This window comes from Eubalaena glacialis, chromosome 20 (genome assembly GCF_028564815.1).
Source record: "Eubalaena glacialis isolate mEubGla1 chromosome 20, mEubGla1.1.hap2.+ XY, whole genome shotgun sequence".
Lineage (NCBI taxonomy): Eukaryota > Metazoa > Chordata > Mammalia > Artiodactyla > Balaenidae > Eubalaena > Eubalaena glacialis.
The window spans coordinates 26,035,431-26,062,791 of NC_083735.1; the positions used below are offsets into that span (position 1 = coordinate 26,035,431).

At 39.1% G+C, this 27,361-nt stretch overlaps 1 protein-coding gene and 1 pseudogene across 1 annotated transcript in view; one reads left to right on the plus strand and one right to left on the minus strand.

Moving 5' to 3' along the window:
* The window catches only part of NRG1 (neuregulin 1), a 1,020,731-nt gene that overhangs the window by 628,240 nt on the left and 365,130 nt on the right, over positions 1-27,361 (plus strand). The gene's annotated exons all lie outside the window — the stretch shown is intronic.
* Positions 15,617-24,653, minus strand: LOC133081461 (ribonuclease H1-like; annotated as a pseudogene).

Here is a 27,361-nt window from a genome sequence, read left to right on the forward strand (position 1 = left end):
ACGCGTAATGTTTGAGGACCTAAAAACCACCAAGGAGACTCTTCTGAAACCCTCCACACTGAAAGGCTCCCCAGGACTGGGAAATAAATTATATGCGAGAAGGAATAAAGAAGTCAGTGGCTCACAAACTAGGCTTTCCGTAAGTTTTTTCCATAAATAAGGTAATGTCTGATGGAGCCCCAGTTTATAGTCCCAGCTCTGGTGCAATTGCTGTACAATTGGTACTAAGATATACTTCTCTACTTGTTTTGGACCTTGGTCATAACACTTCCTCTCAGACACATATCTGAAAGAAATACAGCTCAAGGGGTACCATCTCGTCCCCATGCTGAGAGGACTGTGGGCCTCACCAAGAAACACACGCAGCGAGATCATGTCCCTGAGCATCTGATACAGAAAAGTCCAAAGCCAGGAAGACAAGGGCACTGTGGCATGTCCCCTTCACTCACCACACATATCCCCACACCTGAAACTACACCCAAAGGAGGCCATCACTAAGTGTAAAACAAGTGAGGTCATGGCTTGCCCATACAAGAGCCTCATTTAAGATCAGTCACCTAATTCGGAACACTTTCTTCATTTGGTCTTAGAGAATAAAAACTTTTTTATTTCACTTATTTCCTTCTTCTGTTATCTACTACCTTTCTCCTTCATCACACATTTGTTGAGGGCCTACTCTGTACTGGACACTTATCAGTGCACTGGAAATAGAATGATGGTCAGGAGAGACAAGGTCATCGCACTTATATTCTAGTGAGGGGGGTGCAGATAATACACAATTCATAGGATAATTTCAAGCACTGATCAGTGAGAGACAACAAAGCAGCGATGGGGCAGAGAAAGAATAACCAGGTGCAGTCAGGGGGTTCGCTAATGAGGTTGTGTCAACATTCCTCTCAGGTGGACCTGAGGATTATAGGACAGGAGGGGTCTAGGCACAGAGGATAAGAAGTGAAAAGCCCCAAAGGCAGGGATGAGTCCAGTGTGTTTCAAAAAATTAAAAAAAAAAAAAAAAGTCTTTGTGACCCAAGGAACGAAGGGAAAATATGGAAGAGACTGGCTGAGATCAAGTTACACAGGCTTTTGTAGGCCATGGTAGGGTTGAGATTTTATGCTAAATACAATGGGAAGTCATTTGAGGGATTTCAGCAAGGGGCTTAGCTGATCGAATGGACCTTATGAAGGGCACTAAGGCTGCTGTGTGACCAGGTGAGGCAGCAGAGAGAACAACTGTGAATCTGTGGCAGCGTCCAGGTGAAGCACGATGGCGGCGAAACTAAAGTGGTGTCTCTGAACACAGAGATGTGGTTGGATTTATGATCCACGTTTGAGGTGGAGGCCACACAAAATTAGGGGGATTTCAGACTTAAAGCTCTCATGCCTTTAAATAAGGACCACATGGCCTTAACTTCATATGAACACGTAATTGATTAGTTCTGTGGAATCAAATTCTGATTGAGAGTAGGACCCTCAGTGGCTGAAGAAACAAAGAGGGTTACTGAAGGAAAAAAAAGTTGAAACAGTAAAGAAAGGAAAGCCTGAGGTAACAAAAAGGCACATCACCCATTATATAGCAGTCCTGAGTGCCAAGCCTGATATCCTGCAAGCTACCAAGTCTATTTTCTTGTGACAATGCCAGAGCTAGAAAGATCTATAGGTGTCACCTAGGCTATTCATCATCTCAGGAATGAGAAGGCTTGTGAAAGGTGATTGAAATGCCTTACCTGGGGTCACAGATCTAGTTATTAGTATGATCAAATTTAGAGCTTTTTTCTCCTGGCTCTCAGTACTATGCTTTTAGGACTTTTTCATATATAACCTAATTTGTTCCTAATAGGCTTGCAATACACAGTGCCCGAAATTTAAAGATTACTCAATGTCTGCCTTAAGGCATCCAATGTGTCATTTGAAGTTTTAGGGCAAGTGTAACACATCATTAGAATTTCTCCCACTTGTTTTCTCCCCTTTAACAAGGAGTTACCATGAGGGGAAGTCTACCTTCTTTATTTTGGTTGAGATGGGTTGATGTATAGTCTTAACTTGGTGCATGCCATACAATTACGTAATATTCTACAACCATCCAATGTGTCTGATAAATGCTGAGCGTTCATGTTCATCAGGAAAGTTAGCCTTGAAACATTTATGTGGACGCGAAAAGGATGGTGGGAAATCAAGCAGTCAGGTGGATTGCACTGGATTCTTTTCTCAGACAACTCGGACTTCTCAAATCTAGTGCTGATTTTATGAGACCTTGGAAAAATTTCATTCTCAGTGAGCCCCAGACTTTTCAGTAAGAGAAAAATGACTGATAGTTTATGGGGCGTTTTCACATCCTTAAATGCAGGGGGCATTTTATAAATATATAGTTGCTGTCATTCTTCAATGAAATCTTTATCACCTGGTGGAATGATACTTGGAAAAGTTCAAACATGCCAAGGTGCCCATTCTGTAATCCGAAGGATGTTTCTATTTAAGCTTATTAGCATCTCAAGTATTAAGCATCTCACTGCAATGGCTTCATCTGACTTCAAGTCTCTATTTAAGCTCTTGGGAGCTCAATCCTGTCAAAGGAGCTTTTAGGGGAGTTCAGAGCTCAGATCCACTGAAGAAGGGAGAAACAAGATAAGGAATAGATCCCTGATAAAGTAGATGAAAAAGTCAAATCCGCTGCCAGTTTGAGTGACTGGCATTGAGAGGTGGCAGCCAGATAACTGTCATTTTGTGGAGTCATGGTGTTTCAAAGAGGAGAATAGAAACCTCTTTTTTCTTCTTGCCATTATCTGCGTGTGCTCCGGTGCTCCTGCCCTAAGCAGCCTACCTGGATTTGACAAGTTTGAAAGCAAAAAGAAAGTTGGATGTGCATCCTGGATGCATATTGTTAGTAAAAAGGATGGAGACAATTCAAATGGTAATCTAATAGTAACCATGAAAGCGAATTCATCATTTCCTCTCCTGTGTCCCTACATCACAGGCACTCACTTTCTCTCTCTGACTTCTTGAATTAGAGTTTAAAATGAATGAGAATAAGCATCTTCATCAATGAAATACTTTAAATATGGTAGCATAGACTTAAAAAGGTCATGTAATTTGATAGGCTGCATATAAAAGCGGTCCTCATGCGGTGGTATGGAAGACCAAGTCTGAGCTCTGGTCCTAGCAGGACCTTCCCAGGCAAACATCCAGAAAAATCACATGACTCTTAGTGCTTTGTTGTTTATGTCTATTAAGTGGGGATGACAACAATTACAGTAACTCACACTTAATGCGGACTTTTCATATGTTAGATACCCTGCTGAGAGCGCTCCATGCATTATCTAATTTAATCTTCACAACCAATTTATGAAATAGGAATTTCTCAGACAAAGAAAATGAGGTTTAGTAATTTGCCTGTGGTCACAGTCGTTCAGTAGCAGAGGGAAGATTCCAACCCAGTCCAAACTGACTCCGGAGTTTATCTTCCTGTCAACCTCACCTAGTCATTGGAGGTTGAATGAAATACTGTTTGTAAGCTTGGGAATAAAAAATACTCTCAATGAGAAAGTTTTTATTTACCATTTCTATTTTTAAAAAATAGATTGTAATTTCAGTAAAGATCATGTTATCTAAAAAATGTGCTTGGTGAGGTCTGAGGCAATGGCTTTTAGAAGTCGGGCAGGAATGATTTCAAGAAAACTTGATTTTCTCCTTTCCCTTGGTTGCTGGAGGGTGAGATGGGGGTGGTTCTAGAACTTCCGTCATAGAACTAGATATATGGGCACGGGAAATGAGAAATGTGGCACTGCTGCACAGTGCCCATAGATTAATTAGCCGTGTAATATTATATTCGTGTCATATTTCATAGTGTACAACATTTAAAACGATGCACATACATGTGCACATACGTGCAGACACATACACACACACACACATACATGCACATTTTGTCCTGTTTTGGGCTGTGCCATCTGCTTAGGCAGGCTTAATGACAGGGGCCATTCTGGCCCAATTCATCCATTCTGAAATTGAAAGGTATTAGGATGGTACAGTATCTGCCACATCCTGTAGGAAAAAAAAAAAACTCGTTCTGTGCCTCATCTTCTCATGACTATTTTATAGGAGTGCCATGTCTGCCTACCTCCCTTTGGTAACCAGACTTAATGTTGGTGTTACTAGGGTCCTGTAAACCTGGTATGAGGATGTACTTCCTAATGGTAGAAGACGTCTTAAGGAAGCAGGAACGGAATTATGCAAAGGAACTGATATGTACCATATAAGTTTGCTGGATGTGCCAGCCAACAAGCTCAGCGCTTTACAGTCATTGTCTCATATAATCCTCAACACAGGCCCCTGAACTAGGTATTGTTATCTCCTTATCACAAAGAATGGAGGCTCAGAAAAGTTTAAGAACTTCCCAAAAGTTTAAGAACTTTCCAAACTTTCTGAGAATAAATGTCAGAGCTGGGATTCTAACTCAATCTCTTAGACCATACACCCTATACATCTTTTGCTATAATAGGAGTCAACAAACTATAGCAATGGACCAAATCTGACCTGATACCTGGTTTTGTCAATAAAGTTTTATTGGAACAGAACCATGACCATTTGTTTCCATCCTGTCTGTGGCTACTTCTGCAGTAAAACAGCCTGGTTGACTAGTTCCAACTGAGATCATATGGCCCGTAAAACGTAACTTATCAACTGTTTGGCCCTTTACAGCAAAACTTTGCCAACCCCTGGACAATACCTAAACGCTATAGATTCAGCTCAGATCATTTACTTCAGTGTGTCTACATTTTTACATGTATCTCCAAAACTCCAGTGAGTAAAGGTCTATAGACTTCCTGTTTTAAGCTCAGCTTCATCTGTATACATGTGTTTTGTTCCAGGAGGGCATGAAGAAACCTGGATTCCAGACAAATCTCCAATCATGAGTCATGTTTAAGAGGGTTCTATGCACTTTGTATTTCTACAATATGTTACTTTCAGAGAAATCGAAGTACTTCCTAAACCTGTTCGTTTAGCAGGCACACGGACAATTAGCATCCTTCGGCAGAGAGTAGAGAGGAGTTATTCACTCGGGAAAAATGAGACACCAGGCAGCTCACGGGTGAAACCCACATTACCTCATCTGCCGGTTCTGCACAAGTGTGTAAGGTCATAGGAATGAAGTCTTTGGCCATCAGGGTCTTTAAACTCTTAGATTTCTAAGGCAGGTTTGAGGTTCTACAGACCCTGTGGTCTGTGAGGCCCAAGGATAAAACCAAAAGAGTAGCAATTCAATTAAAGCTGCCTTAATTCCTGCCTAGTTGCCCAAACCATACAGGCATGGGCAGAGTAAGCTGGCTGATCTCATTTGTTTGTTGTCTGTGTCCTTTCTCAGGGGCTGCTAGATGTGCTATAATCTCAGTTTTCAAACAAAACCATGTTGCAGTGTTTGAAAATAGGTAAAGGCAGGGACATTTTTAAAGGAATCTTGTGACTTCCAAAGCATAAAGAAGTATTTCTGCATTAGTGAACAAACTATTACAAACTATTTTTAAGTGCCATTTTAGTCATAGTAACCCATGTAATTCCAGCTAAAGTAATTTATACCATGTGAAAGTAAAGGCCTATTTGAGTGAATGTATAAAAGACTAATTAGTATATCAATTTAAAATATTTGATATCAAAAATGCTTGAAAGCAATGTATCCTATGTGAGACTCTGCTTTACAATTTTTAATGCCATTTGTTTTGTCATAATCCTTCCCTTTTTTTAATTAATGATATCATTAATAAAAAAATATTTTAAAAAGGTTGTTTCAGCCAAGTCCATCTCCAAGTTACTTGAGTTCATGTTCATGCGTGGGTGTTTTTTAATGGGTTAGGTATCCAGAAATTTGCACAATTCTGGGGCAGAGTCAAAAATCTCTAAGTTAAGAGAATGAGAGAAAATATTTGAAACCACATGTCTGATAAGGAGTTACTATCCAAAATGTAAAAGGAACTCCTACAAATCAATAGCAAAACAAATAAGAAAAGAAAAATAATAATAACCAGATTTTAAAATGGGCAAGGGACTTTAATAGAAATTTCTTCAAAGAACAAATACAGTTGGCCAACGGGTACATGAAAAGGTGGTCAGCATTGCTAATCATCAGGGAAATGCAAATCAAAACCACAAGGGGATATTACCTCACACCTGTTAGGATGGCTATTATCCAAAAAACAAAATTTGGCAAGAATGATGAGAAATTCCCACTCTTGGTGGGACTGTAAAGGGTGGGTAAGAATGTAAATTAGTGCCGCCTTTACGGAAAACAGTACAGAAAAAAATTTAAAATAGAACTACCATATAATTCAGCAGTCCAATTTCTGAGTATTTTCCCTAAAAAATCGCAGTCAGGGTTTTGAAGAGTTATTTTTACTCCCATATTCATTGCAGCATCATTTACAATAGCCAAGATATGAAGGCAACTTAAATGTCCATCAACAGATGAATGGATAAAGAAGATGTGGTATATACATACAATGGAATTTTACGCAGCCTTTACAAAGAAGGAAATCCTACTAGATGTGACAACATAGATGAATCTTGAAGACATTATGCTAAGTGAAATAAGCCTGTCACAGAAGGACAAATACTGTATGATTCCACTTCTATAAGTATCTAAAGTAGCCAAACTCATAGAAGCAGAGAGTAGAATGGCAGTTGCCAGGGGCTGGGAGCAGGTGAAAATGGGGAATTGCTATTCAGTGGTTGTAAAGTTTCAGTTCTGTAAGGTGAATAACTTCTGGAGAGCTGCTCTGCAACACTGTGCCCATCGTTAACGGTACTGCATTGTACACTTCAAAACTTATTGCGACGGTAGACCCCATATAAAATGTTCTTATTACAATTTTTAAAAAGTTCTAAATGAAAACCATTTTGAAGCAGCCAAAATAGCTCATAGACTTCCTGCTTTAAGCTCAGTTTATGCTCTATTATATGCAAACATGGTACCTGGTTTCCCAGAATAGAACAGATTGACTATAAAACAGTAAAAAATGAAAGCAAAACTAACCATCACAAGAGCTAAGATTTGTTTATGTTGTGCTAGACACTGGTCTAAGTCTTTTGCAAGAATTTCATCTTTCCAACAATTCAATAAGTGAGTGCTGTTGTTACTATTTTAATGAGGAAACTACTGTGCAGAAAGCTTCAATAACTGATGAAGTTTGCACAGCTGGTCAGGGGCAGAGCCCGGGTCCACTGCAGCCTAGTTTCTTAATGCCAGCGCTCCATTGCCTCCCCAGAAAATTCCAGTCCCACCTCTCAGCTGCCTCCTGATAATGTTGTTAAATTACTGATGTCTCCTAACAACAACTTTAGAAGCTTTTAGCTTAAGTTTATGCTAATGCCTAATGTTATGTTAAGTTTCCTGTAACATATTTAAGAATACGGATGAATCCTGGTACATGTTAGAAAGATTTCACTTAAACATGGTGAATAAAAGTAGAGGTCTCTTTGTAAAAAACAAACAAGCATCTGTTTTCTAGAAAATCCTCTGACACGCATCACTTCATTCCCTAACAATGCAGAATAAATGAGGTGTTACCACTGTGTACATCAAAGGTAGATGGACTTAGATTCAGGCAGGAGGCGTTTCAGTTCTACAGAGCAGGCTGGGGATGATTAATGAATACTAATTGATGGTGATGAGATCTTTAAGAATAAGAAAAATAAATTGTCTTCTGAAATTGTTTCTGGAACCCCCCGACCTCATTTTGAAGTTGTGGATAGACGTGACAGTCTTACAATGCCAAAATAATCTGTTCCGAAGAGGAAAAAGTTCATTTGACCATTTAGACTGCCTTATGCTGAAGAGTCAGTCACATAGGACTTTGAAACTATTTGGTCAGCTTGTTTTGGCTGTCTGTAAATATAATCTTCCAAATATAAACCTCAGAAAATGTTTCAAAGAATAGCATATAATTAGTATTTGGTTTAATTTCCTGCCAGCTTTTATTTTATGTATTTAATCCAACTTGTTAAACCTTCTTTGTGATCCTGAATGTTTTATAGAGAATAATGTCATATTTAATTTTCTAATTCTATGTGAAGTTCATGGTCAGGATTAGTTGATATTTTTACATCTTCAAATTTAGAAACCTAGTATAAAGTCTTACATAGATGAGCAAATGTTTACCTTTCATAACAGAAATTTAAAGAGTACTATAGTTTGTTTATGCCTTTGCTAATGATCCTTCCTGCTAGGAACTTTAGAAACGTTAAATGTCCATTTAGTCATGACGTACACACAGCCTCCATGACCTAACAGGCGGATTTGCAGAGCAATCACCTTGCCAGCTCATGGCAGCCAGAAGTAAAAGGGAAGGTGGTAGTGATGAATCTGTTTTTATTACTTGATGCTTAATCATCATGAATCAGAGACTTTTATGAGAAATCTTTAACCATCCATGACAGATTTGCTCACCAAAGATGTACAGATTTTTGCTTTATTAGGAAAATTGTTTAGGCCCTAATTGTATATATGTAAGAAATTGTTGGTTGAAGAATTTAACAGTTATCTTATGCTACATCAGACATCACACCGTTCTGAGCTCAGTTTTCTCATGCCATCAGATTCTATACAATGTGATTTTAAAAATTCAATCCTGGTCAAAAGGAGTCCATTAGAAGAAAGTTGTACTATATGAAATTGTAGCTCAAAAAATGCTCAGTCTCCCCAGGTTGATAACAGCCTGGTGGTGGTGATCTTTACAGAAAGGCCACTGTAACGCCTAGGAATTCCTTCAAGGCAAGGTAGATTCGTTTCTAAACCCTGAAACACATCAAAATTACTAAAGGAACTTAAAAATAGAGGTCACAGCTCCTCCTCAAAATATGGGAAGGTGGCACTTGTGTACATGGAATTACTTCCATTTTAACTGCACCCATTTGAGTTCTTAGAAGTGGCAAGTATTTTATGTGCCTCCCTCACATCAGTGCATCCCGGATCCATGCACTTCAAAATTATATTAGGAAAGAACCACATCTTAGCTCTGCAGAAAACTCAACAGAGTTCACTTGGCAATTCAAAATATAAAAGCCACTTAGTTTATTGTTAGATGTTAGTGTAGTAGACATTGACATTCATTATACAATTAATGTATTATATGTTCTGCTGCCCAGGAAATGGTAAGACCTGCTAATCATAGTCTGGAAGCTAACCATTCAAATGGATCCACAAAGGACTCCATCTTTTTTGACTTGATACTGAGTTCTTCATGTGTGAGTGGTGACCCCATAGTTATCCTGTTTCTGTCATTTCAAAATTCCAAAAGCATGAGGAAAATTCAGACTGCCATGGCTACTGCTTAAAGCGATTGGACAGTTTGAGTGCCTCAACTGTTCCTACATGGGTAGGCGGAGTCAGGGCCCCAAAGGGACTCCTCCTCCCAGTGTTTTATCAAGCAAGTACAGAGGCCCAGATGTTTTGTATTTTCACTGGAGCACAATGTATGAGTGTTTTTATATTTAAGTGGTTTTTTTTACATATTCACATGGAAAACTCAAACAGAATAGAAGGATGCATATGACATGAAAAACTAAAATCTCTCTCCTCATTTTACCCGTTATTCCTTCCCTTTAATTCTATTGTCCTGAACGAAACACTGTTGACGTTTGTTATGTGTATGTCCAAAACTGTTTTGAGTGGACATAAGCATGCACACACATGCAGCTGGGTAGCTAAAGCTAGACAGCTGGCTCTCTAGAGTCCTTGAATGGAAATAGGACAATTCTTCAAAAGCCATGTCTTGCTTTAAGCAAACATTAGGGAGCATCTCTGGAAAAAATATTCATATTTAGCTCAATCTGTTCTCCAGTTAATTAAATTAATTACCATAATCCATGGCAGACTTTTTCCCCTTCAAATAAATTAATGATCTATTTGTAAGTTAGCGTTATTTCACATATGCTGATCTCTCTTTCTGGAGGTCCCTGTTTTGATGATAGACTCATTAAGAATAGGAATCCTGCAGGGTCTTTCTTTAAAAAATATTTATTTATTTATTTTTATTTTTGGCTGTATTGGGTCTTAGTTGCCACCTGGTAACTGGGTTGGAATCCTGTGATCCCATCTTTTGCCAAGTACTTCAGAAGGCTGCTTGAGTGGTCCGCACACCTACTTTCCTTTTCCCTTTTCATTATCGCTGCACAGTTAATCCTAGCTCCAAGAATCAATTTCCTTCTCATATCTACCTAGACATCCTGTCTAAGCCCCTTCTGTTTTGTTTTGTTTTGTTTTTTTCCATCTCACTTCCATCTATTTCCTGTTTATTTCAGGAAAACCTCTTCTCACACCACTTTCTGGTCTTTTCCATCTTCTCTCTCCTTTCTTGACCACAAAATAAAATTTGTCATGAACAAAGGTGAGTGTCTGGATGTCCCTGGAAATATTTGAAAGTGACATGAAGAAACTAATGCCATCACTCTTTTGAACTTCCTTTAGGGTCAACTCAAATATTTCCCTTTACCTTTTCATCCCACTAGAGTGAAATTTCCCTCATACCTTAGATCTATTTTTCAGTCAAAATATTAACAGATTTTTCTACATTGCGGCATGCGGGATCTTTCGTTGTGGGGTGCGAGCTCCAGAGTGCGTGGGCTCCATTGTTGCGGCACGCAAGCTCTCTAGTTGTGGTGCATTGGCTCAGTAGTTGTGGTGTGTGGGCTCAGTAGTTGAGGTGCATGGGCTTAGTTGCCCGGCGGCATGTGGGAACCTAGTTCCCCAACCAGGGATTGAACCCACATCCCCTGCATTGGAAGGTGGATTCTTAACCACTGGACTACCAGGGAGGTCCCCTGCCGGGTTTTGAATATGATCCCCAGGAACCCAAAATTTTCAATACATATTGGTAGAAGTTCATCGTCAACTCACATGCACCTCATATAACAAATTGATTCAGACAGCCCAGACTCCTGAGCTCTCTTTGTTGACACCTCAACGAAGTAAGTATAGTAACGAATATAGTAACGAAATTATGGGAAATTTATGCAACTGAAATCCTCTCTTGTTTGGTGTAGTTATTGCTTTTCCATGTCCTTTTAAAACACAAAGATCTGCAACCAAGATTTTTAATACGCAAGAAATGGTTTTAATGTTCTGCATTAAATAGATTGAGGAAGGTTAGACAAAACAGTATTTGCAAGATTTCATGCTGTGAGAGTGATGAGGATGAAGGGTGAAATTAATGAGTCTGAAATGGTCGTGACTGCAAAGTTGTTTTTAAAATGTCGCTTTCTCAAAGAACACAAGCTTGGAACTCAACAAGCATGAATATAGGAAGGGCTTTTTAGAGAGGCTGTGAGCCCTCTCACAGATACACAATTGTCCATTTAAGATCACATCTAAGCCGTGGGCTGCATTTGCATATGCTCCTCTTTCTCTTCCAAGTTGTTTGGCATCCAAGGTGCCACCTGGTAACTGGGTTGGAATCCTGTGATCCCATCTTTTGCCAATTACTTCAGAAGGTTGCTTGAGTGGTCCGCACACCTACTTTCCTTTTCCCTTTTAATTATCGCTGCACAGTTAATCCTAGCTCCAAGAATCAATTTCCTTCTCATATCTACCTAGACATCCTGTCTAAGCCCCTTCTGTTTTGTTTTGTTATTTTCCATCTCACTTCCATCTATTTCCTGTTTATTTCAGGAAAACCTCTTCTCACACCACTTTCTGGTCTTTTCCATCTTCTCTCTCCTTTCTTGACCACAAAATAAAATTTGTCATGAACAAAGGTGAGTGTCTGGATGTCCCTGGAAATATTTGAAAGGGACATGAAGAAACCAATGCCATCACTCTTTTGAACTTCCTTTAGGGTCAACTCAAATATTTCCCTTTACCTTTTCATCCCACTAGAGTGAAATTTCCCTCATACCTTAGATCTATTTTTCAGTCAAAATATTAACAGATTTTTCTACATTGTTTATGATGAATGATTTTTTTTTTTCTTTTTTTTAAAGCTTATTTATTTATTTATTGCTGCGTTGGGTCTTCGTTGCTGCATTCGGGCTTTTTCTAGTTGCGGCGAGGGGAGGCTACTTTTTGTTGCGGCGCATGGGCTTCTCGTTGCGGTGGCTTCTCTTGTTGTGGAGCACGGGCTCTAGGCGTGCGGGCTTCAGTAGCTGTGACATGCGGGCTCAGTAGTTGTGGCACACAGGCTCTAGAGCGCAGGCTCAGTAGTTGTGGCGCACGGGCCTAGCTCCTCCGCGGCATGTGGGATCCTCCCGGACCAGGGCTCGAACCCGTGTCCCCCACATTGGAAGGCAGATTCTTAACCACTGTGCCACCAGGGAAGTCCTTTTTTTCTGTTTTTAAAAAATATTTTGTATACTCTAAAATCATAATGAATTACAATTTATACTAAAAAAAGTACAGCCAGTTACTTAAGTTTTAGAGTGTGTTTTGAAATTCTAACTATAATATCAATGTCACTGTCTGCTATCATGTAGCATATGTATAGATTTGGGGCATATACTAGGTGAAATAGTTTTTTGTGTTAAACTAGATTGAGACACAACCACTATCTATAACATACCTTTTATGGTACTATGCACTCCAAGGTAAAACAACTATTTTAATAGTCACATTTTAAACATATCCAGTTCATATGTTGCACTACTTCTGTTTTCCAAAGATGGCTAACTTGGGGGGATTGGGAAGGGAAAAATAATTGTTCAAAAAAGGCCACCAGACTTTTGTTTGGAGCAAAGTCCAAATCTTATGCATCTTTGTATCCCAGCAAAGTGCATTTAGTAGGTGTTAAATAACGCTGTGTAGGATATATGAGTTAGTGAGTGAACCAAGTAAGCATAAAAGGTATTGACATTCCCTGTTCTGAATTCCCCCAGTTGAAAAATACCCATTAGCTCCCTTTTATCTTGATGATATTTATAAAGTACGATCAAGATACCTTTAGGCATTCTATTTTAAAGATATGTTGTGAATCGGAATCCCATTGATTTACTTCTGTGTTTCATCTTTTAATGGCTCTGCCTCCCTAGGGACAGGACATATTTTGGCAGGCAACATGGACATGCAGATTTCTCATCTGCCCCTTAATAATCTGTCTTTATGGAAAATCATTGAACTTACGACTACATTTTCTAAACAATTTATTCTCCAGATTATGATACCAGACATTCCAAATTTATAATAGGGGACTGTTTGTACAGACTGAAAAGAAAAGAATAAATAGGAGAATTGGTCCACTCTGAGGAGTCTTTGAGGTACCACACACATGGTATGCATAAAGGGATAGTTCCTTATCCTCTTTTTTTTTACGTCTCCTTGCACTTCTTTTGGAAACTTCACACAATATTCCTAGATAACCAGGGCTAGAAGTGAGGGGTAGGACAAGGTACTAAAAAATATGAGAAAGAGAGGTCCTAGGTTTCTTGTAAGATACATATGAGATGGTTATATGAGTGAAGTGCTCTTTCTGTGTGAAATAAGCAGTGTTTGGAGGTAGCAAAGGAATAGACTGGTAAGCCCTGGAGGTGTTCAGCTGCCAGTCTCACGTGAAGCTCTAACTGGTGGTCTTTGGTGACCCCTGGACTGACCGAGTGGTAGCTGCTGGTCATAAGCTCCACCAGGGCTGATGGTCCATGTTGGCTTTCCTCCCCAGCCATCTCCTTTCTGATTCTCCTCCTTCCCAGGACTCATCTCCTTGCAGTGACAGGATTGAGGCTCTCAAGATGCCCATCTCATTTCAAAATGGATGTGATAAACAGATGTCTTTCTTTTTAAAAAAAAAATTATTGAATGAAACATTCCTTAAATTCTACACTGCTTTACAATTTTCAAAAGTTTCACACATAATCCCATAATAACCCCTTTTAAATCCCCTCCCCCCCTACATTGCCCCTCCCCCCCCTTCCCTCTCCCCACTGGTGACCACTGGTTTGTTCTCTATATCTGGGAGTTTGCTTCTTTTTTGTTTTATTCACTTGTCTGTTGTACTTTTTAGATTCCGCATATAAGTGATATCATGCAGTATTTGTCTTTCTCTGTCTGACTTATTTCACTTAGCATAATGCCCTCCAAGTCCATCCATGTTGCTGCAAATGACAAAATTTTATTCTTTTTTATGGCCAAGTAGTATGCCATTGTATATATATACCACATCTTCTTTATCCATTCATCTGTTCATGGGGGTCCCTTTTTTGCTTGAGTGTACTTGAATGAACAAATCTTCCCCTCCAGAGTCTGGAGGAAATGGGATGAAACATTTCAGCAGAGAAAATAAGGGGCATGGGTGGTAGCTCTCCTGGATCTCTTCCCTTTCTTGGGGGAGATCAACTTTGAAAGGATTTTAAAATATACCCTAAGTGGTCCCTGCACACCATCCTGCTGTATGGTTGAGGAGGACAGGGAAAATAAACATTGCCATAAACAAACAGAGAATAATAAATTTTAAGAAGGCGACAGAATATGTTTTTTACTTGAATGTTGAATCTTTAGTTCTGAACGTGCTCCTTCTCTCCTTCCAGAAAGCTCCAAGGTATTGAAGATTTTCATTTTCTGGAATCATGAGTTAGATACACCTCTTTTCTCTCTGAGTTCATAATTCCTGCTGGGAAAATTTGGAAAATAATTCTTCCTTTCTTATCCCCAGTAAGTGGTGACTTATCTTTGTGAGTTTATAAGTAACTAAGGCCCATTTCTGATTAGAAAGACAGAAAGGTGGATGAACGTCAGTTTACATTTAGTTAATGAAGATGTGGGATTTCTCTAACAGAACGAAAGATTGCTGACATCTAGCACTGGGCCTGGCACACAGTAGGTGCTCATTAAAAGTCTGAGAAGGAGACTTGGGTTCTAATCCTGGATGTAAGAGTATTTACCCTTTCTAGGCCACTGTTTCCTCATCTGTAAAATAAGAAACACTAATGACTATTTAAATTGTGTCTTAGTATGCTATATAGTAATAGAGCTAATATAGCACTGTATTATAATAAATAACTGTTAGAGCCTCTTTGATTTTATCATGTGTATCTTCCTTGAGGGCAGTGACCACATCTCTCTAGATAAGCACTCTGTCCCCACCACTCAGCACTGTGCCTTTTCCTTAGCAGATGCTCAGTAAATATTTATTGAATCAATGTTGTTTGCGTTCATAGAGAGTGTTTAACCTCTTACTGTCTCAGTTCCCTCCTCCCATTTCGTGGTCGCACGTCCACTCTTAATAAATTGACGTACCCTGAGCTCTGTTTCCAGGAGTGTAAAAAACAAGTTTTTCTTTTGATCCTGGGACATGTTCACTCAGATTTTTAGAAAAATCATTTTATATTGATTAATGCATCCCAGGTTAGACTTCCCATCCTCACATTCACACGTACACATAATTTATTTCTTCTCTCTTTCCTTACCTGATGATGCTAAAATAGTTAACAGACTACTTCCTTCTTCCCCAGGAATTCTTAACTAAGAGAACATGAAACCGTTGGGAAGAGTTGTGGCAGGGCTTGTGAAAACCATAGATGGGTTTTTTTGTTTTGTTTTGTTTTGCCCATCGACTGCAGTGGTCCAGCCTTTAGTTTTATTTTTCACACCAGTAAGTAAAGGTGACAAACAGCCACTGGCTCAAGTTTTTCCAAGAATTAAAGGACCTGGTCAGTCTTCAGGTTGCTTCACACCTTGTCTTGCTAATCTGTCAGCTTCTTCATTGCCTGTAAATCCCGAAAGTCCAGGAACATGCATCCACTGAATGTCCATGCCCTGGACAAGCCTGTCCAGTTCCACAAAGTCCTCTTTGTTGATCACCTCCTTCCCTGTGCTTGTCCTCCATCCATTCTTCTTCCAGCCTTACACCCAATTAGTGATGCCATTGATAGTAAACATGCTGTCCGTGTAGAGAACCAACGTACTGATGTTCTGAGCCTTCGCTTGTCCGATGGCTTTGCAGGCTGCATGAATCTCTGCTCTTTGGTTTGTTTGTCACCCAGGAAGTCTAATTCCTACATTTAAAGGATGGCCTGGCCCCCAGTAAACACCGATTCCTGCTCGAGCCCCCCTCCGCCCATTACTGGAGCAGCAGCCGTCCTTGTAGACGATGACAGATTCCCCCATATAAGAAAATGTGTCTTTGCTCACTGAAGGCAGCATGCTTTGCACACGACTCTGCGTTTTCACCTTCACCTTCACCCAAGGGCTCACGAAGTCATTTGTTTGCTTTCACTAGTGATTCTTGTACGTGTTTATTTTTCTGCCCTTCTGAAGGGTTTGTATGAAATGTGTGTGCCTTTTTGTGGAAAGTGGATTTGATTTTTTTTTTTTTTTACTAGATTCTCTAAGGGTCCTTTGACCCATAAAAGGTGAAGATCCACTCTACTAAATGAGTAAGGTCTAGTCATTTAGAAACGCCTGCAATCTCCCCTCTGTGGTTGCCTCAATGTCTTTAAAAAATGTTTCCAAGATGATAAAGAAACCCACTTTACATCTTATAATTCCACCCTGTAGCAAGACCAGCTTACAGAAGTGCCTTAAAGCTTCCATATCTCCATCTGAGGGCCCCCCACTCCCAACCCACCGAGGCCAGGAAGCCCATGACTCATATCACTAGGCAACATCCTCTTTACATTTCCATGAGCTACCTGTCTTGCTACCTTGACACTGGACAAGTAAATTGCCCTCACATATATCATGACTTGTGGGAAGGTGGTATTTTTACCACAGTGAACTTGGGGTATACAATGCATGTCAAGGTCACTGGCCTTAGCAAAACAGAGGCCAATTTTAGGAAACAGATATAGGAGAGATGTAGTTATATAATAGAAGGGACACCAAAGTAATAGTCAGGGACCACCATTGAGACATATTATAACATACTCTAGATATAAAGGAAGTGCTTCAGTTCTTTGGGCTTTATTTTCTCATAGGCCAGTGTGGATATTGGACACGATGATCTGCAGTGTCTTCCAGCTTCAATCTCTAAAATTGTGTGATTCTTATTGGCTGACATTGGACAAGCTAATGGGAAGTCCTAAAGCCTTAAAGATCTCAAGTTTTCTAGCTTACCAGGAAATGGGCAAGAAATTAAACAAATCCAAAATATTGAACGAGTGAAGAAAGGAGCTATTTTAATGGACAGGAATACCTAATATTGAAAAGATCTCATTTCTTCCAAAATTATAAAAAATATAGCTCAATTCTGATTTTTCAAAAATGAGTTTCTTAAAATTTTACCAATTTCTGAAATAAACAGATGAGGATAGCCTGGTCCTCCTCTCACCAAAAAAATGGTAGTTAAGAATAAAAAACTCGCAGTGCTATCCATGAAAAAATAATATAAAGCTACAGAAAGTAAAATAGCATGATAGAGCAAAACATAGACCAATGAAATCGATGCAAACGTCCAAGCTACCAATCATTAACAATTATTGTAATGATAAAGTTATACTAAATTTGTACTTATAATTAAAAGAAAGTAATAATTAAGAGTACAATTAAATAAAATAATGATTTTTAATGTAAAATAATTGTATATGTAATAAAACTATAATAAATTTATAATTATAAACCTGTAATAATGTTATAGTTATAAAGATATTATTTGATAATTATAATTTATTATAATAATAAAGTAATAATTTACTTATTATAATAATCAATAAAAAGAAACAAAACGCCCAATAAAAATGGGTAAAATATTTTAATATATACACTTCACCAAAGATATATGAATAACCAAAAGCACATAAAAACATGCCAAACAGCACTTGTGATTAGGGAAATTAAAATTAAAATCAAAATGAGATCATCCTAAATACCTAATTAGAATGTCTAAAATTTAAAAGACTGACTATAGTAAGTGTCAGAAAGGATATAGGGAAAGTGGAATCCTCATTCACTGCTGGCAGGAACATAAAATGGTACAACCACTTTGGAAAACATTTTGGCAGCCATCTTAATAAGTTAAACATATACTTCCCATATAACCCAGCCATTCCATTCCTAAGTATTTAATCAAGAGAAATGAAAGCATATGTCCACACAAAGAGTTGTACACAAATATTCATAACAGCTTTATTTTTAAATGGCCAAAATTGGAAACATCCCAAATGTCCATCAGGAGATGATTGGATAAACAAATTGTGTCATGGACATACAATACTAATTACATTATTATTACATTATAATTACATTATTTATTACAACAGTACTAAAAAGGAATGAACTGTTGACATAATGCTACAACATGAATGATACAAAATAATTATGCTGAGTGAAAGAAGACAGACCAAATAGGAGTGCATATTGTATAATTCATTTATCTAAAATTCCAAAGAAGGCAAACTAATCTATGCAGAAAGCTGTCTCAATTGTTGCCTGGAGACAGAGGGTAGGGAGATTGATTTAATCTAATAATTTAAAAGATAAAAGAAACTATAGAAAACTATGTAATTATTTATCTGATCTTGAATAGAAAAACCCTTTCTAAGCATAAATTGAAGACAAAATTTTTAAAATAAAAGGATGATTGACTTGATTTATTTTTTAAAAATTTAAAGGTTTATGTTAAAATACATTATAAAATTATAAGTCAGGTAGCAAAGGAGGTGATATTTGCCATAAATATAAAAGGTATATATTAAAAGGTCTTACAAAACAATAATGACTTAATAGAACATCCCCATTGTAAAAGGGCAAATCATGTAAACTAGTGTTTCACCCCCCCCAAAAGAAAATAGGGAAGGAGGAGGAAGGAAGGAAGCAAGGGAAGGAAGGGAGGGAGGGAAGGAGGGAGGGAGGAAAGGAAGAGGAGAAAGAAACAGATTCACAAAACGCTTAGCAAAAAAGAGGTTTTTCTGCCTCTTGGTTGTGTCTTTATAGGTTGTTTTATTTCAACCTTTGTGTTTTTCCGTATTTTCGTAGTTCCTACAGTGGACTTGGGTGATCACAAAATAGTCTAGAGAGAGAAGGTCAGTGAACTCAGCAAAGTGTTAATGGTCTTCCAGATGAAGGAGGTGTAGAAGGTATCTGTTCAAAGGAAGGCGGAGACAAGGGATGTGTGTGTGTATGTGTAAGAGATGCCGAGGAGATTATGATTAGTAGAAGAAAACAGGGCCTTAGAAGTGGAATACAGTCTGGTCCCTCCCAGGCAGTGCCTTACTCCTGTGTGAATCCAGACTATCCAAGCGCAATGCCAAGAGTTGGTGGGCACTTCAGAAATGCTTGCTTTTTCAGCTGGTGCAAGACATGAAGGGGAAGATTGTATATTGCATCCAAATACATGAAGAGAAATGTTTAAATTTCACCATAAGTTACATTCCTCATAATCCTCATTTTACAACCCTTGGTTCAAAACACAAGGGGCAACTGGATGTTGACTGTGTAGTCAACATTATTATCAGGCTGCATAAAATCATGAAACATCATCCTGACATTCAAGGAATTTGGAGTCTAGCTGGGAAAACACACCTCACAGGAAATAATTAGACAGTAAAGTCGTTTCCTTCATTTCATTGTGGGGCAGAATGCATTCTAAAATGAAGAGATTATAACCGTCACAGGAGCACACATTTTCAATATCTAAGGAAAACAATTTTTTGAAGAGAGAACTATTAGGATATTAGGAGCCCTTGAAAATTGCAAGGGGAGTTCTCTTGGTGAAAAGAGCTAACATCCAATAGATTAAGTCAACATGTAAATATGTATTCTTGGAGTCTGCAGTGCTCTCGCAGGAATATTAAATGCTGGTTTTTATGACTCTGGTTTAAAATCATGGCAGGGTCTCTCAGTTCAGTGAAGCTGGCTTAGGAGGAAGAGAAGCACGATGGTGGTGCTCCTTGGGGCAACTGAGCTCTACTCCAAGCCTTGTGAACTTGCTTTCATGCAGCCAGAGGATAGAAATTGCATTGTTCTGTGTCCTTGACCAGAGCATTAGTTACAACTTGTCAGAAGAGAAGAAATAAGTGAGAAAGAAAATAAATGATTTATAAAACTCCTCAGAATACATCATCCCAAACTATGAGCACAACAAAGTATTTAAAACTAGACAGGAGAGCAAGAGAGAAAATAACGTTGGCTGACAGTGAAATGCTAACATTTTAAAACAGTGATGAACATTCAAGAATGTCCATAATATATTGTCTTCCACTTACTTTCTGTCTTCACCATAAATAGACATGAGTTAACGTATGTTTGAAGATTCATTTCCCTTTTATTGAGTTCACTCAACAAAAGGTCTTTTTCCAGCATGTCCTGCTTTTATAAACCAAGATCTAATTTGACATGATTACGTAATTGTGTGGCCATTTGTGCCCTTCCTCCTCTTTCTCCTTTCTACAAGGCAGAGAGTCTCTTTCTTCCTAGAGCCTTATAGAATATGTTAATTCGCTTAATAACAATAATAGTTTTCTCACAACTAATTCATCTATTCACTAAATTGTTATTAAGGACCTATTAGTTGGCAGCCACTGTGCCAGGCATTGGGAATAGAAAAATGGATAAAATACATTCCCTTCTTTGGAGCTTTCAGCTGAGTGGGAGATTCAGAAAATTAAACAGATAATTTAAAAAGAGGTGTGATAAGTACACAGAAAGGTGTGGCAGACTGCCAGTTACCTACCCCAGCATAACATCTCCCCAGTTTTCATTAGAAACAGAACCCTTTAATTGTACTCGATTAGAAAACCAAAACTTCCAGCCTCTTCTGTAGCTAGATGTGGCTATATGACTAAGTTCTGGCCGATGAGATACAAGCATAAGTAAGTATTCAGTGAAATTTCCAAGAGGACTCCTTAAAAGGAAATGACTAAGCCAGAAGAAGGATCCTTTTAGCTTTCCTCCCTTCCAAGAAGGCTAATGAAACAGCTGGAGTGACAGCAGCAATTCTGGATTATGAAGTAACCTTGAGAATACTAGGAGGTCAGGATTCTAGTGATTGTGGAACCAGGATATCAGCCCCAGACAGCCTCCAGCTGACTTCTTTTACATGGGAGAATAAACCTTTGTGCACTTAAGCCACTGTGGTTGGATCTGTGACCATTGCAGCCCAAAATAATACTCACTGATGGAATGACACTTAAGAAAAATCATGGGAGCAGCTCCCCACTCTGTCTCTGGGGGAGAAGTCAGAGACAGTGTTCCTGTAGAAGTCACATTTGATCTGAGTATTAAGGGACAAATGAATGGGGAAGGTGTGGGAAAGTGTTTAAGGAAGAAGAAATACCAAGTGAAGATCTGAACTGGAAAGGAACTATCTACAAGATACTAAAGAAGGTCGGCATAACAGGAGTAGAGTGAATTAAGAAGAACCCGGCAGGAGATAAATCTCAAAATCTCATAGATGCTCCATTTTGCAGAGATCATCATAAAGATATTCATAGGTAGCTGCAGAGCAGAGGTCTAAAAGCAGAGGCATAAATTTGGGAGATATGAACATATAGGTGGTTTCTAAAGCCTTGGGAATTAATGAGGTCACCCAGGGAGAGTGTTTAAAGTCAGAAGAGGGCCTCAGAACAATGAGGTACCACCTCACACCGGTCAGAATGGCCGTCATCAAAAAGTCTACAAATAACAAATGCTGGAGAGGGTGTGGAGAGAAGGGAACCCTCCTACACTGTTGGTGGGAATGTAAATTAGTGCAGCCACTAAGGAGAACAGTGTAGAGTTCCTCAAAAAGCTAAAAATAGAACTACCATATGATCCAGCAATTCCACTCCTGGGTATATATCTGAAAAACAAAAACACTAATTCAAAAAGATACATTCACCCCAATGTTCATAGCAGCACGATTTACAGTAGACAAGACATGGAAGCAACCTAAATGTCTGTCGACAGATGAATGGATAAAGAAGATGTGGTATATATATGCTACTCAGCCATAAAAAAGAATGATGTTCGGCCATTGGCAGCAACGGGGATGGACCTGGAGAATATTATGCTTAGTGAAATGTCAGAGAAAAACAAATACTGTATGATATCACTTATATGTGGAATCTAAAAAATAATACAGATGAATATATATATGCAAAACAGAAACAGACTCACAAATAGAGAAAACAAACTAGTGGTTACCAAAGAGGAGAGGGAAGTGGGGAGGGGAATATTAGGAGTATGGGATTAAGAGAGACAAACTACTATGTATGAAATAGATTAGCACCAAGGATATATTGTACAGCACAGGGAATTATAACCATTATCTTGTAATAACTTTTAATGGAGTATAATCTGTAGAAATACTGAATCACTATGCTGTATACCTGAAACTAATGTAATATTGTAAATCAACTATGCTTCAATATAAAAATAATTAAATAAAATTAGAAGAGGACCAAGGACAGAACCCCGATATCAAACAATTAAAGACTGAGTGAAGGAGAGAGTCCCCATCTTCTGTTTAAAAAAGAGAGTGAGAGAGAATATCAGCATAATTCAGTGTCACAAAATCTAAGAAATCACTGGGGCAGAGGGCAGCGGTGAGATGGGCTTCCTTTTGTTTCTAGGCTGAAGGAACTATTGATATAAGATTTCAAGGAGGGTAAACAGCCCTCTTTGCATTTGCCTTGCTGGAGAGTCTGGTGGGTGGAAGATGAATTAAGATAATATTTACAAACAGGATGAGCCTACGTAAGCGTCTAAGATCCTCAGGTTCATTATCTGTAAAATGGGGATAATAACGCTTACCTTGTAACACGGTAAGAAGATAAAATAAGAGATGGAAACGGGTATATAACTAGATAAGGAAACCATGTCATCGTGATTCATTCACCCTTGGAGACTGATGGAAACTTACATTGAAAATTATCACATATAATTTGGGACCTTAGTTTGTCAACTTCTTGACAATTAGTAGTATATATATTTTTTAATTTTCAAGAATTTTTATATTCCTATGCATGGATTAGTATTGCTCTATCACAGATAAACCTAGAAGGACAGAGGTCCTTGTGTTCTGAGGATTTGCCATGAAGCCAATGAAGTCTAAACTACAGAATCCTCCCTTACATGGCCCTTTCCAGGAATCCAAGGCAAGGAGTCCTAGCCGTGTGTTCACATGCTTACACAGTTATGTAAAATTTGCAAGATGAGGCCATGAAACTACAATTCATTAAGACCACGGTCTCTTTCCATTCTGATTTTCCCTCCAAAATATTCTCCTTGTGTAGGTGGAGTTGGAAGGGCCCTGGGCATTTTGGAATGCAACTGAGGGAAAATTGAGTTGGAGATACATTTATTTGGTGCTTAGTGTGGTGTCTACTATTTCAAGGTGTCTCAGAGTAGGAGAGGCTTCCAGAAATATGCTAAAACCCACTGTGCTGACTCACATGGCATCACGTCAAGAAGATGCAAGGCCAGAGATTGTATCGTGAATGAATGTGTCCTTGTGTGCCAAGCAACAGTGGGATGTGAACCATGACAGGACAAGTCGTGAAATGTATGGAGCCAGAAGCTAGCCCGTGGAAAATTCTACCAGACATCTGATGTGTGGAATTATGACCAGAGGATTCAGTTCCATGGATATCTAGTCAAAATGGCAATTCTATTCTGTCAAGAATATCCATAATAAGTCAGTGAATGCAATTACACATTCACCAAATTGGTTTTTTCTTTTGCAGTGGGAATTGCAAGAAATTAAATTCATCAGAATTTTGATGCTTGTAGGGCACAAACCTGTAATAGTGCCATAAACTGTGAGTGTGTCTGTAACAACTGATATAGGGAGAAAATATAATGGAGGTTTTCTGAAATTTGACAACCCTAAAGATTTATAGGGCATTGTCAAAATAAGTTGTGAAGTTGAAAGAAGCTCATTTAATTATTAATAGTAAAGAAAAACAAATTTAAATCAATCATGTTAAAGACAGACTCTCATTTTTCCCTATAGAAAAAAAAATTACAAAATTATTGTCAGGTAAAGAGGGAATCAAAAAATATTCAGGGAGAAAAAAGGTAGGGAGAAAAATATAAATGTGTATCAGGCAGTTAATTGTTTTTGTGAATTTTATCATGTGTGTGGTTTTGTCAGATTTTTAGATTTTGTAATTGGTGGATTTTCTTTTTTTAATTTAAATAAGTATGCACTCTTGTCCCTCATAATTTGTATTTATAATTTTGCATTCTTCTTCATAGTTCTTGAAATGATATGCAGCTCACACCCTACAAAACCTGAACCAGTGTGTTCCTTTGTGCTGACGGACGTTCTGTTGTTTGCCCGCAGCAAGGCCCAGGTCCTCTCCTAACAATGCCCCTGGGTTCCCTCAACCACACCCAAGGACTCAGCAGTTAATGATATGATCAGCCTGCCTTCAGTTCCAGATGGTTGGAGTAGAAAACAAAGCCTACATGCCAGAAACATGGGGGTTTGACTGGTGACTGGGGAGTAAAGCTGGCTCTTGGCACCTCTGTGACATATGCAAGAACTAAAAGCACCAAACTTCATTTCAGAGAGTCCCAGATTTGGTCTTAGCTCTGCCACCAGGTGTATGGCCTTAAAAAAATGACCTCAACTGCCCTGAGTTTCAATGTCCTTATGGATTCCATAGACTTTTTTGTTTTTTTCAACTGTAAGCAGCTCCATGAGTTTTTATTCCATAGACTATTGCATACGTACAGTGAGGGCAAAGCTTGTGTACATAAAAAACATGCTGTATTGTACGGGGCTCTTCAGATGTAAAATCTGATTGACCTTCCTCTTCTCCGCCATTGCCAAGGAGTCAAGGACTTACTGCCACTCACGTACCCTTATTTTGGAGAGACTGGTGCATAACCCTGAATGGGCAAGTAACACGGTGCCATTTTGGAATGCTGTTTTTGAAATGTGTTTGGCATTTCTTAAGCAGAGGGGGCCGGGTGTAATGAGGGAGGAGGTGGAGAAGGATGACCACTGGTGGCCCGAGTCTTCTCTGACCTTGAACTTGAATATCCCATCGATCCACACAGAAGGGCTGCATGTACCCAGAAGCCACTTACATAATAGGCTGTGCAGTAAGCAACACGTGTGTTATCGTGCTCACATATGGTGTAGCGGTACCAAGCCTTCATCCCTCGCAGCCACATACAGCACATTCCATGAAAATTCTCCTTGTACTGTTCGTTTCTCATCCCATTGCAGGCCCAGTGATATTGATACATCTCTTACTGATGAGCATCCTCCAAAACTGTCCAGTTGTCTGTCCCTCCTTTTGGTCCAGCTCTGGCCCCAACGATTGTCTTGACTTACTTGGCTGTTCTACCTAAGTGATTCCAGACTTTTCCTTAAGTAGCCTTAGGGACCCTGAGATAGTTGCCACATCCCTCCTCTTTCAGGGCTCACAACCCTTAAATGGGTTTCCACTTGTCTTGGGGTAAAATCCAAACTCAAAATCTTAACATAGCCTTCAAGGCCCTGCATGGTCTTGCCAATACCTAATTCTCCAGCTCCATCGCAAGCTGCCCTTCCTCTCAGTCTGTGCTCCATTCCTGCTGCCCTGCTTCCCTCACCAGGCCCTTCCCTCACTTCACTCAGTCTCCTTCCTGTGCCTAAGAGGCGTCCTATGTCCCATCACAAAGCTACCTCCCACTCACCCTCCAGATATCAACCAGCTCAAATATCACTTTCTTGGGGATGTCTGCCCTGGCGATAACCCCCCTCCTGATTCGGTTCAAGTCCCCATTCTAACCCACTATAGATTGAACTATATTGAATTGCTGGTATTATGTCATTTTGACCTACAAAACCATCACTAACATATGGTTCTTACAGCTCCCTGTGTGTCATAGCCCTCATCACAGTTGTTATTACGTAATTACTTGAGTATTTGATTAACATCGGACTCCCTGATGGATTATAAACTCTGGGAAAGTAGACATCACGTCTGTTGTGTCTATTGCTATTCAGCACATAATAAATACCACCCAGTAAATATTTACTGAATATTATTTACTCAACAGCACAGATATACTTCTTACATTTTCTACATTCATGATATGCACAGAACATGCAATGTCGTGAAGAAGTGTTATTCAGCCAAGTAGGTTTTTATTGCTTTGTTTTTTTAAGGCTTTAGGCATGAGACGTCATTATCTAATATTTTGCAATGCACTTTGTGGTACTTTGGCTCTAAAGCTCTTTGTTTGGTTATGATACTCCACTGTGTCTGTGAAATACATTCTGGGTGTACCATGAGCTACTGGGACAAGCACGATCTTTTAAGTTTCCTTTTCTGCTAAGAGAAATCTCAAGTAAAGAGTCTCTCCTAAAGAATAGTGGAATTTTTCACAATCTCGTGCCAAGTAAACACTCTCAGATTACAAAGCAAAAGATCTTGCAAAATACTTGAAAAGATGCGGTCTATGAAGCAGAAGTGGTACAGATGTCATGGAAGATCTAGTGAAAAATCAGAAGTGATGGAATCTAGAAAAATGGTACAGATGAACCTATTTGCAAAGCAGAAATAGAGACACAGATGCAGAGAACAAACGTATGGATACCAAGGGGGGGAAGGGGAGGGCAGGATGAATTGGGAGACGGGGATTGACATATATACACTACTATGTATAAAACAGATAACTAATGAGAACCTGCTGTATAGCACAGGGAACTCTACTCAATGCTCTGTGGTGACCTAAATGGGAAGGAAATCCCAAAAAGAGGGGATATATGTATGCATATAGCTGATTCACGTCACTGTACAGTGGAAACTAGCACAATATCGTAAAGCAGCTATACCTCAATAAAAAAAAAGAAATGATGGTAGAACAAATTTAACTCTTTTCTAAGACAGCAAAGGCACTTCACGTGTAACAGATGCTCATGAGGACGTCGGGAGCACTCAAAGCCCTGCTTTCCAGAGGAGGAAGCCCGGCAGGTCTTCGACCAGAGCAGAGCAGCTCTCATTAGCCCAATCAAGGACCCCATGAGCCCCCGCCCGTCCTCGCACACGGTGGGTGTGCAATTAACTCTGCCCACGCTGTTGGGACTTCAGTCCATTAGTCTGAGTGAATCCTGATTGTTTGTATTCCTCTCGGCCCCTCATAAACATATGCCTCGTTGTCTGAATCTTCACACTTTTTCCATATCGTAAAAATGTCTTCTCAAAGTCTCATTACAAGCTGACAAGCGATGCTTGGTTAAGAACAATGGAGATGATGTTGAGCAGAGTTCCCTGTGCTGTACAGTAGGTCCTTGTTGGGTATCTGTTTTAAATATAGCAGTGTGTACATGTCGATCCCAAACTTCCGAGCTATCCCTCCCACCACCATCCTTCCCTGCCCTCCATCCCCGACTCCGTAACCATAAATTTGTTCTCTAAGTCTGTGAGTCTGTTTCTGTTTTGTAAATAAGCTCATTTACAACTTATTTGTAAAAACTGTTTTGTAAAAAAGTATTTCTTTTTAGCTTCTGCATATAAGCAATATCACACAATGTTTCTC